Raw genomic sequence first — 18,721 nt, 5'->3', positions numbered from 1 at the left:
TGTTTCTACTCTTTGCCTACTGTGAATACTGCTGTAAACATTCATGTACAGACTTTTGTGTGGATGTAAGTTTTCAGTTATCTTGGGTAGAATTGCTAGGTCATATGGTAATGCTGTGTTTTACTTCTCTAGGAACTGTCAGGCGGGTTTACAAAGCTGCTGCATCATTTTACAATCCCACCAGCAGCGTGTGAGGGTTCTAGTTTCTCCACATTCTCACCAATGCTTATTTTCTGTTGTTGTAGTATCTCATTGTGGTTTTGCTTTGCGTTTCCCTAGTGACTAATGAAGTTGAGCGTCCTTTCCTGTGCTTATTGGGTTATGTTCTTGAGTGAAAGTCTCTCCAATGCAGAGGGCACTAAAGTGGGAACCAGGAGTCTTGGAGCTAACTCTAGCCGTGCTCTGTTTCACAGTGGGCGCTTCTAACATTGCTTGTTAGATTGATTGAGTCACAGGTCCTTTATGGTATATTGTTCCTGTTATAAATATATCCTACCATCCCCATCCCTTCTTGAGAGCAGGGACCTTGTTAATCAAACCCATCAGTTACTGTCTGTGTTTCAGTCAGCACCCTCTCCCTTTCCTTGGTTCTCTTCACTCACCTAAGAACATGCTTAAGTTTTCTTTCATCCTGCAAAATCTCTCCTTCCCTTGCCTCCCTTTTAAGCTAATACCCTATCCCTTCCTCCTCCAGATCTCCAGTCCCTGCCCTTCCTCTTCATCTCCCTTTTTTTCTCAGTCAAACTGGAGTGTGGCTTCCGTCATTTGCCCCACTGGTCTACTCGGAGGTTTCACTGAGGCCATCAGGGCAAATGTATTTTTTAAGTAGATATTGAAGTAGCAGGTCCCAGATCATTGATACTGGTGACCTCACTGGGGTGTGGAATTGGAAGGAATGGGGTGATTCTCCCTTGTTACTGTAGGGTTATTTGGGAAGAGGCATACAGGGAGCTTCTTGAATTAGTTTAGTAGAGAGCAGGCAGTGGAAGTAGGGGTGCATAGAACTGGTGGCAGGAAATGTCTAGACTAGTGATATTCAAATAGTGGGCCCCTGAGGCCTTTGAACTGACATTGGGGTCGAGTGTTGTCTGTAAACACAATCAGTGATGCAGCTGGGTCATTCATGTACTGGAGTTAAAAATGTATTTAGATGTTGCTCTGATGAAACAAATTGCAGAAATTTTAGAATCTGATAGGACAGGCTTTTCTTAAACTACTCTTTCTAAAACTTTCTGTTCCCATATGCAGACTATAGGGTCAAATTTTCAAGTTAAAAAAAAAGTCTGTTGGGATTTTGATTGGAATTGCGTTGACTAGGTCGATTTTTAAGAAAGCTGACTTTTTTTTTTTTAACAACAGTATTAAAATTTCTCATCCAAACTGGTTTTTCAATTTAGTTCTGTGTTCTTCTTTCACATTTTGTATCTTTCTTCGTGTTCTACCTGACATCTCTTGTTAGACTTATTCCCAAGTACTTTATATTCCTGTTATAAATGGGATTTTTTTCTCATTAAATTTTCTAAGTAATGATTGGTGTCTGAGAAAGCTACTGATTTTTGTACATATATGTAATTTTTTTATTACTAACCACCTTACTAAACAATCTTTATTTCATCTAGTTTTTCACTTGATTCTCTTGGCATTTCCAGCTATATGATCATATCATCTGCAAATAACAATGACTTTGCCTCTTTTCCAGTTTTTTTTTGCCCCTTAGTAGTCTCTTATCTGATTCTCCTGGCTACTACACCCAGGACTGTGTTAAAGAACAGTAGTGGTGCTAAGGGACCTCCTTGCTTGTTTGTGACTTTGGTTTGTGATATATTGCTTTGTCTTATTAAGGGTAAATCCTCCCTCCTGTTTTACAAAGGGTTGGGATTTTTGAAAAATCAGAATTAGACACTGAATTGTCTCTAGTGGTGGTTTGGTATCTCAAGATCTGTGTGTTCCCCTTTAACCCATGAATATAGTAAATCCTATCCCTAGGCCTCTCCTGGTGAGCATCCGGGTGATCCCACTGTGCTGTGGATGTATTCATTTTGAATACATGCTTGGGTTCTATTTGTGCACACTTTTTAAAATTTTTTAAATTTTTATTTTATTTATTTTTGGCTGTGTTGGATTTTTGTTACTGCGCGCGGACTTTCTCTAGTTGCGGCGAGGGGGGCTACTCTTCCTTGCCGTGCGTGGGCTTCTCATTGCTGTGGCTTCTCTTGTTGCGGAGCACGGGCTCTAGGCGCACGGGCTTCAGTAGTTGCAGCACGTGGGCTCAGTAGTTGTGGCTCACGGGCTCTAGAGTGCAGGCTCAGTAGTTGTGGCGCACGGGCTTAGTTGCTCCGCGACATGTGGGATCCTCCCAGACCAGGGCTCGAACCCGTGTCCCCTGCATTGGCAGGCGGATTCTTAACCACTGTGCTACCAGGGAAGTCCCAATGCACACTTTATTTTTATATCAATATTCAAAAGTGAGATTGGTCTATAGTGTGCTTTTTCTATGCTACCTTTTCCAGGTGTCACTACAAGATGGGAAGTTTTTCTCATTTCTCTGCTCTAGAAAATTTGAACAGTAGAGAAATCATCTGTCTCTTGAGGATTGAAATAATTCTCATGTGGATTGAGCCTGGTTGATTCTTCTAGAGCAGTATTCATACACAGTTTTCACAGTTTTTTTCCTCATGGTGCTCTATTTAGGTTTTCTCTATTATATATATTTATTCTGTCTATATGTTAGGTTTTCTTTCTTCTTGACTAATTTTTGAAAATTTATGTAGTTCTAGAATAATATCCATTTAATCTAGTTGAATATAAGCTTCATAAAGGCAGGATTTTTTTGTCTGTTCACTGGTGTATCCTTAGGACCTAGAACAAGGCAGGGCACATAGTAGGTATTTATAAATAGTTGTATTATTATTTTGATTTCCTTTGTATTTTTTCGCACTCCTAATTTGGGTATCAGTTCTTTTTTTTTTTTTTTTTTCCATGATTACCTTGGTGAGTGACTTAGTGCTTTTGGTGATGATTTTTTAAAGAAACCTAGGCAGAAGGAGCAAGTCGCCTATTAGAGGAAAGAAAAATAAGTCCAGTTCACTTCACCCTGCTTCATGACAGTATTTGATGCTGGAAGACATGGGGTTAATACCTCTACACAGTTTTGAGGGGAAAAGTTTGGATCAATTTGTCATTCTCGTGGAGAGGCAATACAAAGGCATTATGAAAAATGTAAGGCTTCCTATACCCCAGTGTTGATAGCTTTATTTGTAATTACCAAATACTGGAATCAGCCCAAATGCCCTTTGATGGGTGAATGGATGAACTGTGGTACACCTACCCTGTGGAATACTACTCAGCAATGAAAAAGGAACGAACTGTTGATACACACAACAACCTGGATGAATCTCAGATGTAGTATGCTGTGTGAAAGAAGCCAGTCTCAAAAGAGTACATACTGCATTATTCCATTTCTATGACATTCTTGAAATAACATCAATATAGAGATGGAGAACAGATTAGTGGTGGTCACAGGTAGGGGAGGTGAAGAGGAAAGGTGGGAGAGAAGTGGGTCTGCTTATAAAAAGGCAGCATAAGGGATACTTGTGCCAATGGAACTCTTCTTTATCTTGACTGTGGTGGTCACATTAATCTACACATGTGATAAAACTGTATGGTAGTTAACAAACGCACAAATGAGTGCAAGTAAAACCGGGGAAATTTGAATAAGATGTGTGGGTTGTATCAATGTCAGTATCCTGATTGTGATAGTATACTATTTTGCATAATATGACCTTTGGGGAAACTAGGCAAAGTATATGAGGGATACAAGCGATCTCTTTATATTATTTCTCTTTTTTAACATTTTATTTTTTGTAGTTAAATATACAATATTTATTAATGTAATACTAACAGAGAATTAGGTTAATAGGTGTGGATAACAGTATTTTTATTCCTTTGACTATTTAAATTAATTTTTTAAATTGAAGTATAATTGATTTACAGTGTTGTGTTTGTTTCAGGTGTATAGCAAAGTGAATCAGTTATACATACATACATACATAGATTCTTTTTCCGATTCTTTTCCCTTATAGGTTATTATGGGATATTGAGTAGAGTTCCCTGTGCTATACAGTAGGTCCTTGTTGATTATCTATTTTATATTCGGTAGTGTGTATATGTTAATCGCAAACTCCTAATTTATCCCTCCCCCCGTATTATTTCTGATAATTGTATGGGAATCTATAATTATCTCAATAAAAATTTCAGTTAAAAAATGGAATGCTTTGGAAGCTATATGTCACTCAGCAACCCTCCTGGAGACATCTACTTAATAATACAAAACAGCTAAGCAAGAGGTGATTCAAAATAATGATTCTGAACAGGGGACACACAGGGAGAGGGAGGTGTCTGGCAGGAAACCCTGGGCCCAGAGCTCAGAGCCACTTTGCCCGTGGGGATTTCTGTTTGGTGTGGTGGGCATTAAGAGCTGCAGTCACAGGAGGAGGTGGGATCTGGCTGGGAGACTGGGTGAGCGTGAGCGGTAGCTATCTGGGGAGCCCCAGAATTGAAGAGGGGGACAGAGCAGGACCAGCTTCAGGACACAGATTTCAGGGAAGGTTGCTCAGTGGTGTCAGAGCTGGTGGAGCGTCAAGAGGAGCCCTGAAGTCCACCACATGTGAACCTGGACATGGTGTTTCTCCCCCAGGCTGACCTCTCCCCCCGTGCTCCCCAGCTGGGCGGATGCTGTCGCCATTCTCGTCCATATGCCAAGGGATACATGTAGGTCATCCTTGCACTCCTCTCCCCCCCGAAACCCCTCTTAAGTCTCCCCACTGCCCTTCCTCATCTGTTGCCGCCTTCTCTGACCACTCCCTGCCGCATACTCTGTTCCAGCCCTCCTGACTTCCCCCTGCTCTCTGCGAATGGCCGGCCCCTGCACCCCTGAGGCTTGACTCGGGAGGCTGCTTATGCCCCAAGGCCCTCTCCCTCTGCTCCCCTTTCCGATCTGAGCTCAGCTGCCGCCCCCTCCCTGAAGCCTGCCACACAATCACAGCAGCCGTCACCAGCTCCGCCGGGCACACGCAGCTGTCATAACCCCATTTGTTTAAATATCTCCACCCCTGGACTGAGGTCAAGAACTCTGCTTTTCTCATCTTTCTCTCTTTCCCAGTCCCTGGTCCGTGGTGTTTGGTGACTGAATAGTCCTGCGCTAACTTTTTGGTTCTGTAATCCTATGAAAAGCATTCACCGAAGGATTGCCTTCAAACGAAAACTCCTTAGGTCCTTGACGATATGATTTGGACTTGCAGAAATCTGAATCAGACTTGTGTTATGTCTGAGCAAACCCTAGCAGCCCCTGGAAGTACGCCCTGTTTCGTGTTTGGGCAGTCAGGCTCCGAGTCTGGTTCGGGGCCAGGTGTATTTATAGAGAGCAAGACATCTGCCCTCTCCTTCCCCTCACGCCCGTCCTCCCACTCCCCCTCCTGTGGGCTGGCTCCGCCCGGTTCCCTGTAGTCTCTGACTCAAACCATCTTTCCACTGGCTTCCCTGTGAATGTCATCCTGAAATGCAGGTTTCCTTTTTTTTTTTTTTTTAATGGCTTAAGAAATTGATATATAATTCACGTAACATAAAATTCACCCCTTTAAAGCGTACAACTCAGTGGCATGTAGGACATTCACCAAGTTGTATGACCGTCACCTCTGTCTAGCTCCAAGACATTTTCATCGCCCAAAGAGGAAACCTCATACCCATTAAGCAGTCAGTCTACATTCTCCCCTCCCGCAGCCCTGGCAATCACTCATCAGCTTTCTGTCTCTGTGGATGTACGTATTCTGGGTGTTTCATATAAATGGAATCATGCACTATGTGGCCTTTTGTGTCTGGCTTCTTTCACTTCGTATAAGGTTTTCAAGGCTCATGCAGGTTGTAGCCTGGCTCAGTCCTTCTTTTCCTTTTTATCACCAAATAATGTCATGGCACGGATAGACCGCTCCCAGTAGATTTCTGTGCTGTGAGGCCACCGTTTGTAGCTGCCTTTTTCGTGGACGTTTCCCAGGGCCGAGATCAGAGCTGAGCACCCCGTCCTGCCCATCAGGAACTATTTGTTGGGTGAATGAATGGAGCTTCCTGTTCAGTGATTCTGCGGGTCTGCTTGTATTTGTCAGTGGAGACGCAGCCGGGATCTCCTCGCCCGGGGCTCGGCGGTGGGCTGCAGCCCGGTGGATGGGAGCTCGCGGTGTGGAGAGGGGAAGGCTGTGGGTAGGGAAGGGACCAGTGAGCAGGCTGGGGCTAGCCTGAACAGGACCCTCTTCCAGGTCCCAGGCCCGTTTGGGCCGCCGGCTCCTCCTCGCCAGCTTGCTCAGTTTCTTTGGAGGGAAGATGTGCAGCTTCTCTTGTCGTGAGGGGGCTGCACAGGAGGCCGAGGGGAGAGGCAGGTCTGCACACGGTTCCCTAGGCTCCTCCCCTCCCCTCTCCCGCTGTCTTCCTCCCCGACACTGACTTGAGGGGGGGGAGAGGGACGGGGTCTTCCACCCAGCTTCCACGTCTCCTTCTGGACAGGGGATGTGCTCCTGAGCTTGGCTCCTTCCCACATTTGTTGTCATTACCATTTTTACTGGAAACATGTCATAGTTAGAAATTTGGGAGAATTAGCACCTGTATGATATCGCATCTTCCTATCCACAACCTAGTCTTTTCATTTGTTCAAGTCGTCTTTTGTGTTTTTCAGTACGGTTGACCCTTGAACGATGCGGGTTTGAACTGCGCAGGTCCAGTTATACACGGATATTTTTCAGTAGTAAATGCTACAGTACCAGACAGTCTGTGGCTGGTTGAATCCGTGAATGCACAGGGCTGACCGTAAGTTGCATGCGGATTAACCCCTGCGTTGTTTGAGGGTCAACTGTACTGGTTTCATTTTTTTCCTTCACTTAGTTCTAGTATACTTCTTAAGTATCTTTTTAAATTGAGGTATAATTTGCATACCTCAGATGTTAAGATTTTAAGGAATGTTCTTCAGTAGCGTTTTAAAAATTTGTGTGCACTTGGTTCTAGTAAGGCTCTTAAGTATTTTTTATTGAGGTATGATTTACATATAGTTAAATGCTAAGGTATTAAGATCCTTAAGTTCAATCAGTTTTGACGAACGCATGTCAAGACAGAACATTTTCATCATCCCAGAAAGTTCCTTCATATCACTTCCCAGCATCCCTCACCCAAGCAACCACTGAGCTGATTTTTACACCGCAGGTTAGTTTTGTCTCTTCTAGAATTTCATAGAAATAAACCATATCATATTTACCCTTTTGTGTCCGGCTTTTCTCATGCAGTATAATATTTCCAAGGTTCATCCATGTTATAATACGCGTCAGCTGTTCCTTTTCCACGTCTCTTCAGCTCTTCTGACTTTGATTTATCTGTTGTTCTGATCTCATCCACCTTTGCTCTTCTGGAAGCTCGTCTCCCCACCCCCTTGTTCCTAGCGCTCGTCTGCATGTACTCACTTGTGCGCTCCTTTCCTGATACTCCCCAGTGGCTTTGAGAGACAGGGGTATAAATGTGCTTGGCGTCCACCGTCCGGAACGGAAAATCTGGGCAGATTTTTCGTTATCCGAGCAGTCTCTAGTGTGGCATTACATCTTGAAGGTCTCTGTGAGAAAGGACCAACTGTTCTCCCGTTTTGTATTCTTCCTCTTTTCCACATTTGTTTTCAAAGCAGCAAAGAACAAAAGTGATGATGTCTGTTTCCTCCAAGCCTTCTGATAAAGGAGTATTAACCTTTCAGCCTAAACTTTACTGCAGGTCCAAGAATAACTTATTTAAGAGGAAATGGGACTGTTGACATTTTACATGATTTTAAATGTTAAAGATCTTTTCATGGGTAGGATTGAATGGAAAATCTCTGTATGAGACGGAGGTCGAAGGCAAGGGGTAGGAATTGTTTCGCTAGGTTCTGGGAATACTCAGCCCCCAGCCTGCTTGTCACATGGGCGACTGGTACCATCTCCTGGCTTTTCTCCCCCTTCTTAGGAGTAGAAGTGCGCATGGTCCTGCTTGTAATGTCTTCAGAAAAGTAACTGATGCTTTTCCTTCCTTCCCGGGGTAATGCAAGCTCTCCCCGGAGGGTTAGGGACTCTAGGGCTGGTCGGGAGGGGATGCAGTGGAGTGAGGCAGTGGCTCTGGCTGTCACAGCCCCTGTAAGACAGTGGTAGGAGGTGGGGCCTTGTGGTAGCAACGCCTGGGCCTGGGCTGGCGGGAGCCTGTGACCAGACATTAAAACGTGTCATCAACAAAACTCTAAGTTTGGGGTTTGAGGTATTGCTGAGGTTGTTACGGTTTCAAGAATAGAGTATGATGGACATATAGACACTACCAAACGTAAAACCGATAGCTAGTGGGAAGCAGCTGCATAGCACAGGGAGACCAGCTCGGTGCTTTGTGACCACCTAGAGGGGTGGGATAGGGAGGGTGGGAGGGAGACGCAAGACGGAGGAGCTATAGGGATGTATGTATATGTATAGCTGATTCACTTTGTTATAAAGCAGAAACTAACACAACACTGTAAAGCAATTATACTCCAATAAAGATGTTAAAAAAAAAAAAAAGCAGCAGCAGAATAGAGTATGCTACGTCTTCAGAGCGGGATGAACAAGTTTGCACGGCGCTAAACTGCCAGGAAGCAGCTCCAGAAGCTGGAGGTGTTGCTACTTTTTTTGCCCCCAGCTCTGCAAGGGCGGCTCAAAATCTCCGCCCTCTGTCGTTTGTCCGCCTGTCTTTGGCTGTCTGTTAGTCCATCAGGGATGTGTTGGAGAAATGTGAACACGCTCTTGGAAAGGAGTATTCCAGCCCGGGAGGGAAGCGCACGGTGCCAGCCCAGGTTGTCGGCCTGCCGACTCCACACACCTCCCTTCAATAGAACCTCTCACAGCCCGAGAGGCTGGGGATGGGAGTGGAGAGCAGGGGAGAAACCTAATTATGCAAATTTTGATCTTAAAGCTTTATTCGTCTGTTTCCTGGCAGGCTGTTCTTTAATCTCAAGAGCAGGATTGCTCAGAATTACCATATATTCCAGTTAATTGCATTAAAATTATAGCAAAGGTTGTTTTTGCTATAATCAAGAGTGATTTTGATTAATACTCATGAAATCAAATGCCTCGCCAGCGGTGGGGAAGAGAGCAGCCTTCTCAGTCCGCTGGGCCTTCTCTTCCCTTCCACCCGTTTTTCCAGAGGCCAGAGATGCAAACACATCTGAAAGGTTTTTCTCTTTTAAACCAGCTTGCTTACACGGATAGTCATTTTTCAAGACAATCTCTCAAAGAGGGGATCTGATTATTTGCCTCTGTCCTTAGTGCAAAGGTTATAAGATAGCTCTTTATTGAGGGAGGCAAGGAGAGGGCCCGAGCAGAGGTCTCGGCTGGTGACAGTGACAAGAGCACCTGCCATCTCATGGTGGGCTCTGTGTGACCTGGCAGAGATTCAGACCGTCTAAAGAGTGTCTTCTGTTGGGTCATTGAGCACCTCGGGAAGATGTGCAAGAAGCCTGACCACACTTATGGACAAGGCATTAGACTCACATACAGATGAGACAGACGCAATATGCAAGTTAACTCTAGAGCATGGTGGTGACGGTGGGCATAGAAGAAATGGCTAGATTCCAGAGATTTTTTTTTTCAGGTGAATTGACTGACCTCATTGATGGGTGAGAGGGGGAGGGGAAGGGGTCAAGGGCAAAATAACGCCCACATTTCCGGCTTGGGCAGCAGTAACTGGTCGTTCCGGTTACTCAGTTGGTGGTCATTTGGGGAGCCTGGTCTGGGGAAGGAAAAGAGAATGTCTGCTTTTAGCCCCACACGGAGGCAGCTTGGAGAACCAGCGAGAGACTCTGGAGTCATGCCAGGCTGTGCGCTTTCACCCCAGGGCTATGCCTGTGCCTCTCTTAGCCTTGTCACTCCCCAGTAAGGGCTGGGATAAGACCCACTTGGCAGGGGTAGTCGCGAGAGCATTTTGGGACATTATGGATGATGTAGAACACCTCGCACAGTGCCTGGTATGGAGGAGGCCCTCAAACACTAATGAGAAGCCTCTTCCAGAGCCTTCCGTCTGCAGTAACAACCCTCAGAGGGAAGACAGCCCGTCTTCCCCATCGGCAGAGAGGTTTAGAGTTGGAGTTGGCAAGGAGGCCCAGAAAGTGTTAGCCCAGTGGAACGATTTGCCAATACTGACAGACTGATAACCTCAAGATGCTTTGTGTTTCAGAGCCCTTTTACTTCCTAAGTATTTTAGCACATGCTGTCTGATTTTTGCACCTAGGGCTACTGTCCTGAGTACCATGTCGTTGAGACGTGGCGAACTCGAGGGAGAAAGAGGTTGAGGGCCTGCAGAGGGTCACACGGCACATTGGGTCAGAGCTTTGGAGTCAGCACCTGCTGTGTGCTAGGCACAACAGCAGCTCTGGGATTTACCGTTGCCAGTGTATTGAGGAGGAGACCAAGTCTCAGCAATGACTGTGCTTGTGGGAGAGGTGATGGTGGCCTGGGCTAGGGCTGGAAACAGGAGTCTGGAGGTCTCAACATGAGGTGGAAACCAAGTCATGGGCCTGGACCACATCACCCAGGGAGTGAGTGGAGAAAGAAGGAAGGATGGATGGAGAGGGTGACAGCACAGGTTTCGGCTGAGGAAGAGTTGCCAGTCAGGAGCCAGGGAAGGGATGGCCACAGAGGCGGAAAGAAAATCAGAAGAAAAAGAAGCCATGTCCGAGTTCCAGCTCACATTCCTGAGAACGGTTTCCAGGAGCGGTGGGCAAAGCCAGCCTGCAGGGGGTGATGGAGTGAGGCCACCCTAGGGAAGGAGGCCCAGAGTCCCTACTCCTCCCGCCTGTGAGGGGCAGGATGGAGAGGGTAGCAGCCAAGGGGCAGGAGGGGCTGGGAGGCTTGAGCACTCCACAGGCTGCGGAGAACGAGCTGCCGGAGCTGGAGGTTGGGGGAGGGCGACGTCGCCGGACGGGGTGCCCCCTGCATGCCAGGCGCGCTCACATCCCTGTCCACGATCTCGTTTTGTCTTCCCAGTAGCCTCAGGGACCTACAGTGATGAGCCTCAAAGGAGGAAACGGAGGTTCTGGGAGACGCACGAAACCCGCCCAAAGTCCCGTAGCTAGTGAGTGGCAGGGCTGGGTTTGGATGCACTTGGCCTAGCACTTTGGCCTTTGACCGGGCTGCCAGCAGGCACTTGGACAGTCTGTCTGTCCTGCACAGGGTAAGTGTGATATTTGGACACACTCCCCATCCCCTTGGTTGGGCTGCCTCCCCCTTCCCGATCGAGTGGGTGTGGCAGCTGTGGGATTAGTTATCCCTCTGTCGGTTTGTGTTAGTTACAAAGATGAGGGAACCACAGGGCTGGGCTCTGGGACTGGGTGATCACTGTTGGGGGTGGGGACTCGTGGCTCCCTGGCTGCTTCTGGGGACCTGTGTGTCAAAGACAGTTCAGCTCCAAAAATGGGTCCTGAGCCTAGCAGGTCCCCTGTGCCTCTTCTGCCGGTCACCCCAACCAAAGCCCCTAAGCTAGCTACTAGATTCATGTCAGGCCTACTGGTAATGACCTGACGTACACAGGGAAGCCCAGATGCTACTCAGATCCCCAGGGGTCCAGTGAAATGTATTACAGGGGAGCTCTGTAAGTGAGCTAGAAACTTCCACATCCTCTCGTATCACCTTGCCCCTTCACTCTGTCATCCTTGTCCCCAAGTAACCTTCCCAGTTTCATTGCTCAAGTTCACCCATGCATCTGTTGTTTTTCTTTGAGTTATAATTCACGTACTGTACAGTTGACCCTTTAAAGTATACAATTCCGTGGATTTTTTTTTAGTACGTTCACAATTGTGTAACCATCGCCACTGCTAATTGCAGAACATTTTCATCACCCGAACCTGAAACCTGTACCCGTTAGGCGGTCACTCTGCATTTCTCCCTTCCTCCTCCCAGCCCCTGTTACCCACTAAGCTGACTTCTGTCTCTATGGACTTGCCCATTCTAGACATCTCACATCAATGGAATCATACGATATGTGGACTTTGGGGTTTGGCTTCTTTAATTTAGCATCATGTTTCCAAGGGCCATCCATGTTGTAGCATGAATCAGTACATCATGCCTTTGTATGCTGGAATAATATTCTGTTGTAGGGATGTACCACTTTTTTTTTCTCCATCGTCTGTTGATGGATGGTTTTTTTAAATTTTTATTGGAGTATAGTTGATTTTACATTAATGCCATTATACTCTGTGTATCACTGCTCCACTCAGTTGTATGTCTTGAGGATCTTGCCATGTAGATCTCTGTCATTCATATACACTGCTGGCTCACGTCCACACTATTGCTGTACCTGATTAGATGGAGGTACTGCTCCGTTGATACTCAGCTGGGCTGTTTCCAGCGCTTCTGTGTAGCGGTGCTGCAGCAGGCATCCCTGTAGAAACCTCCCTGTGCCAAGTACTGCAAAGACAGTGTCTCCCCTGGAGTTGATGCTTTCGGTAACTGCTCTTAGTTAGGATTTTTTTTTTCCTGTATGTTTTTCCTGTTTTGACCTGACTTCTGAGGGCAGGGCAGCCCTCTCTGAGCGAAATCAGAGCTGCTGATCACCACAACTGAGGCTGGCGATGAGTCTGGGTGAATTGTCTGTGTGGTGGAGGCAGAGTCTAAAATATCTGCAAGAGCTTAGACCCTGCCTGAGACAAACGAAAGAACATTTCAAGGAGGTTTCTTAGGCTGGACACGGAACCCAATTCAAGGCCTCCAGGCTTTCCTGCTTGTGACAGCCTCCTCGAGGACCCAAGGAGAAACGCAGGGACCATCAGGACCCACATCAGGACAAGCTCATTCCCAGAACCTTTCAACTGATCATCCAGGAAAGTCCCATTCATTTGCCTTGACCGTGAGAGAGCCTATAGAAGAACGGAAAAGCCAGCAGACTACAAAAGAAATCAAAGAAGTCCAACCACTTATTGATTCGGTTTTAATTATCTTCTGTAATGAGACCTTTGCAAATATGCTTCCATGGGCTCTATTCAAAGGAATGAAGTCTCCGTAGGAAGCCACCTACGTCCTTGAGCTTCTGTCCTCTTTTAAAGTTGGGGCGAGAAGTGGCATGAAGTAAGTCTAGGGCCCTGCCTGGACTTTTTTTTTTTTTTTTTTTAATACTTTTTAGACCAGTTTTAGATTTACAGAAAAACTTCAAAGATAGCGTGGAGAGTTCCCATATGCCCCACACCCAGTTTCCCCTGTTATTGACATCTTACATTAGTATGGTACATTGGTCACAATTAATGAGTCAATATTGATACATTATTATTAAAGTCCAAGCTTTTATTCAGATTTCCGTAGTTTTTCCCTTATGTCTCTTTTTTGTTCCAGGATCTAATCCCCTACCTGGCATTTTGCCTCTGAGAATTACTGGGCCAAATAGTCAAGAATTCCAAAATTGGAGTTCCCAATGTCTTTGGGTCCTCCACAGTCTGAATGGTTGAAGGTTTCCTAAACTGGGTTTTTTAAAACACTACTACCCAAACTTCAATGTAGGTTTCATCTTCTTTTTCTTGTTGCTGTTACAATTGATGGAGTTCAAGGTTACTCAGTGATTCTGCTTCCAAGGATGCCTGTGGAAAAGTGCATTACTGCTGGGGAGGGGAGAGTTGCCGTTTCCGGAGGACCTCCTGTGCACCGGTCACTGAGATGGGCCAAGGTCATCTTTGCCTCGTTAGTCTTTCTCTCTCGGCTCTCTAGTGAGGAGCATGGAGTTCATCTCGCTCCAGGGTCCTGGCCCACTGTCACCATGGGGGCCTTGCGAGGCCCCTCTTTCAGTTCATAGTTTCTATTCCCCTTCATCTCCCATCCCCACTTTCTTTCTCTTCCCCTCATTAAGCACTTGTTCTTGATATGTGTCATTAAATATGCACACGTCCCTTTGAAATATGTAGAGAGAGTGTGGGATTTGCATAAATTGTACCGTGCCCTTCTGTTTCCTGTTTGCACTCAGTATGGTGTTCTCAAGACCTCTTCGTGTTGCTACGTTGGGTGTGTTGCTTCCAGCTGCCCTAGGGTATGGATTTTTTTGTAAGCATCACCATGTGTACCTCCGTGCTCTGCCAGTCATGGACCCCCACCCAAGTTGTACCCAGTTTCCCACCTTGTGCTCAGCACTGCAGCAGGCACCCTCCTCTGTGTCTGTGGGCCCTGTGCACAAGACCCTCCCTGGGATTCGTGCCCAGGAGTAGGGCTGTGGGTCATGGGGTGCACACATGTGGATTCGCCCAAGTGCTGCCAGCTTGTTTCTACAATGGCTATGCCGGTTCATACCCCTACCAGCAGGACCCAGAGGTTCCCGTGTTCCCACGTTCTTTCCAGATCTCAGCTTTATCCGTCATTCTCACTCTTGCCTTCACCATAGGTATAAAGTGGTATCTCATCGTGCTGAGCAGCTCTGGTAAAGATTTCACCTCTGTGGTCCTACCCATAGTGCTTCATGCGCGCCTGTGCAGATGTCTTGTTATCTCCTGGCTGGGGAGGGATTCTGTATTCTGGTTGAATGTCCTTTGTCCCCTGTCCTTCTCCTTCCCAAGCTATGTTCTTCCTACTGTTAGAAGCTTCTCTTAAGGTTATAGCTTCCAGGAAGTCTTACCAGATTAACCCTACCTTCTCTACTCCTGACTCTGAATTATTCTAGAATGCTTAGGTAATGTGTGCTTATATTGCTTTCCTAAGGCTGCTCTAACCAAGTACCACAAACTGGATGACTAAAAACACCACCAGTTTATTTTCTCAGAATTCTGGAGGTCTGAATCAAGGTGTTGGCAAGACTGTGCTCCTTTGCTGCATCTCAGACTCTGGGTAGAATCCTGTCTCTTCCTAGCTTCTCTCGGTGGCTGGCAATCCTTGGCATTCCTTGGCTTGCAGCTGCACCGCTCCAGTCTCTCCCTCCATCTTCATACGGAGCTCTTCCCTGTGTCTGTGTCCAAATTTCTCTCTTCTTATAGGAATACCAGTCATTGGATTAAGGGCCACTCTAATCTAGTATGACCTCGTTTTAACTTGATTACATCTGCAAAGACCCTGTTTCCAAACAAGGCACATTCACATGAATTTTGGAGGGACACTATTCAACCCAGTACAGTGTTATAGGTAGACTTCATTACAGCAAAGAGAAGTACAGTTGACCCTTGAACAACACGGGGGTTGGGGACACCAACCTCCCTCGCAGTTGAATATCAAAGTATAACTTATAGTCAGCCCTTGGTATCCGTGGTTCCTCCACACCTGTGGATCATGTAATCCTTTAATATTTACTATTGGAAAATATTCATGTGTAAGTGGACCCACACAGTTCAAACCCATGTTGTTCAACGGTCAACTGTGTACAAAAACCACCAAAAGAAGACTGTTCATGTCCTGATGGAAAGGAAGTCCACGTGGCTGCTCATGTTGAGCCCGTACTGCAAGATCTACATGGAAATGTGAGACAGGTACCCGCTGAATTCTCATTTCTTAACTTGCTGCCTTTGACTGGTTTGTGCTTTGGTCTTCTCACCTGAAAATGGGAATATAGTCAGCCTGCCTTTACATGAGTATTGTGATAATTCACAAGATTAGCAAATCAAGTTCCTTGTGGATAGTTGATCCCCACTGAAAGCCTGTGTGTTTTGGGTTAGAGTCACCAAAAGATGTTTTTCTCAGGTAAATGAAAGACTCTGGTAGTTGGACCACTGTCCATTGTTTTTCACCTTGTATTGCACTAATGCCCTGCAAGTACAATAATTGGAGAAAGCTGCACAAATGACAGACCAATGGTGTAATGCTCACAAATGCCAACTTGTAGCAAGGGTCTAATAATATACTAAGTGTGAATTATGGACCATAATTAAGGCCTTTGTCAGTCATATTACCCAATTAGAATATACATAATTGTAAGTAGGACTTTTTTTTTTTTTTAAAGAATAATTGCCTGTTGAAATAATGACATTACAGGGTTAGCAGAATAGGATCTGGAAAGATTTCCAAGTGAATGCTGCATGACGCTTACGAACAAAGGTGGACACTTGGCTTCTTTTGAACAGATGCCGGTTGTTCTGGTGACTTTTCTGGGCAGGTAATGTACTGTTCTTGCTATTCCCCAGGCCTAGGATGATATCTGACACAAGTAGAAGCTCAGCAAAGTTGTGTTGGCAGAAGAGAGAAACCTGTACATAGAAGACAGGAAGGGACTCTTAGTCTCCTGTAGCTGCTGTAACAACTTACCACCAACTTGGAGGCTTAAAGCAGCGCAAATATATTCTCTTACATTCTGGTGGTTGGAAGGCTGACTTGGGTCTTGCTGGGCTAAAATGAATGTGTCAACAGGGCTGTGTTCTTTCTGGAAGCTCTAGGGGAGAATCTGTTTCCTTGGCTTTTCCAGCGTCTAGAGGTCAGCTGCATTCCTTCTCTCATGGCCTCCTTCCTCCCATCACATTGACTTTCACCCTCCCTCATCCCTCTTTTTACTTATAGGGGCCTGTGTGATTACCTTGGGCCAACCCAGATACTCCAGGATAATCTCCTCATCTCAGTATCCTTCATCCCTTTTGCCATATAAGGTGACATATTCACATGTTCCAGGGGTTAGGATGTGGACATCCTTGAGGGGTCCTACCTGCCACAAAGGGTATTGGTTGTTATAACATTAACTTTGCATTATGTTACATTGCTTTTAAAAAAATAGTTTTGTTTTTGAATGTAGAATTAATAGATTCTCAGAAAATAGGCATCATCTGTGGATAACTACAGTTAACATTTTGGTATATATTATTCCAGACTTTATGAAAACAAGAAATGAAAAAACCTAGAAGAAGAGGTTCATAAGCAGGGGCTTATTGTAAGGACTTAGGCACATACATTTTTCCTCACAAGGGATGTATATCTCATTGTTTTTAAAATTTAAAGTGTACAGTTTGATCAGTTCTGGCATATGTATACACCTGTGAAACCATCAGTACAGTCGAGATCATGACTGTCTGCATCAGCTCCAGAAGTTTCCTTGTACCCCTAGTAGTCCTTCTCTGCCCTTATTCCCATCCCCAAGTATTGCTTGCTGTCACCACAGGTTTCCATTTCCTAGCATTTTATAGAAATGGGGTCATACAGCACTTACTCTTTCTTTTTGGTCTGGCTTCTGTCACTCAGCATAATTATCCTGAAATTTATCCATGTTGGTGTGTATATCATTCATTCCTTTTCCTCCCTCAAATGAGGCAAGTCTCCTTTTTGAAGGTTTGGTGTTAATAAAAAAAAAATATATATATATATAATATATTTATATTATATATATATAATATATATATATATTATATATATACAGGCTAGGTGACCTCATGCGAAAAATGTGCTGAGTACCCAGTGGACCTGTGCCACTCCCAGCCTTGCCTCAGACCTTCCAGACCCCCTTTCTGTGGAGAACATGGCCATGAACAAAGTTAGAATTCAACTTGCTGAATCTGTTCCTTTGTTTGGCAAAGCTGCCAAGACAGTTCAGCCAGTAGCACTGTGTTGCAACATTGGTTGCTACATAGATGTCTGATGTCTGATGTCTGATGTCTGATGTCTGCTGGTTGCTTGCCTGTACTGGTTGGGGATGCAAAGTACGTTTCTAACTGTGGGCGATCCATGTCAGGTGCAGTTGGGGAATAAACATAGTCTAAGTTGCTGAGGTTCTTAAAGGTGAGCATGCCTGCTGCTGAGCCTGGGTGGTTCATGTTTCAAGGGACGCACTTGGGCTGGAAAGAAGCTTAGAAAGTGGATAAGTTGGATTCTGCTCCGTGGTGCACATCTATATTCCTAGCACCCACCACCAGCTTGTGTGCAGAGGCACAAGCACAGAGTGGTAAAAAGGGGAAAGGTCAGCTGAACAGCTGTGATTTTATTTTGCATAGTATTAATTCACTTATTTGATTTATACTCCCCCATAGAACTGGCTGATTTAGGGATTTGGTTGGCCAAATCAAGCAAACACAGGCTTGGATAAGTTCTTGGGAGCTGCTGGGTAACCCAGGACAGCAATCTCTTTTTTTCCACAGATGTGAAAAATGGCAGCCATGGGGGTGGGGGACCTCACTCCTTCTGAGAATTTGTGTTGAAGGATGAGCCAGATTGATTGCCTGCTCCAGTGGTAAGCTAGCCCCAGAAGGAGGTTACGGAGCGGGATGTATTTATACCCACAGGCTGACTCGTTCTGTGTTTTGACACTGCTCCTCGGATTGCTTAGTCACTTTTTACAGAGCACCACACAAGTGCCAAGGGCTGTTGATAGAAGCAGCAATCTGCCGTTGGGTATATCAGGGAAAGAATTAGGGCAAGCCATTTCCTGCAAATATGATGCACGTGGACAGGTTCATGGAGAAAAGTCGTACAAGTCAAAGGGGGAAGGTGTTGAGGAAGAAGCGAGGAGTATAGCAGGATTCAGATGTCTGAAGGACTGTCATGGGTAACAGGGGATGGACTTATTCTTTATAATGCCAGGGGAATCAGGGCCAGTTTTGAGGTGAACACAAATAAGAAGTTTCCAACAACCTGACTCTTCCAACGAATGACCTTCAACAGCACCTGCCTGGTCCCCCAACCCAGGTGATTCTGGGAGGGAGGAGGTTCCTAAACTTAGCCTGTCCCTCCTGGCTGAGAACCTCCGAGTTACACAGGGAGATGAGTTCGCTGCATTT

At 45.6% G+C, this 18,721-nt stretch overlaps 1 protein-coding gene across 4 annotated transcripts in view; it reads left to right on the top strand.

The window, feature by feature from the left end:
- The window catches only part of CD99L2 (CD99 molecule like 2), a 105,732-nt gene that overhangs the window by 14,681 nt on the left and 72,330 nt on the right, over positions 1-18,721 (top strand). The window lies entirely within an intron of this gene.

This window comes from Balaenoptera ricei, chromosome X (genome assembly GCF_028023285.1).
Source record: "Balaenoptera ricei isolate mBalRic1 chromosome X, mBalRic1.hap2, whole genome shotgun sequence".
Lineage (NCBI taxonomy): Eukaryota > Metazoa > Chordata > Mammalia > Artiodactyla > Balaenopteridae > Balaenoptera > Balaenoptera ricei.
This window is presented reverse-complemented; position numbering and strand designations above follow the sequence as displayed.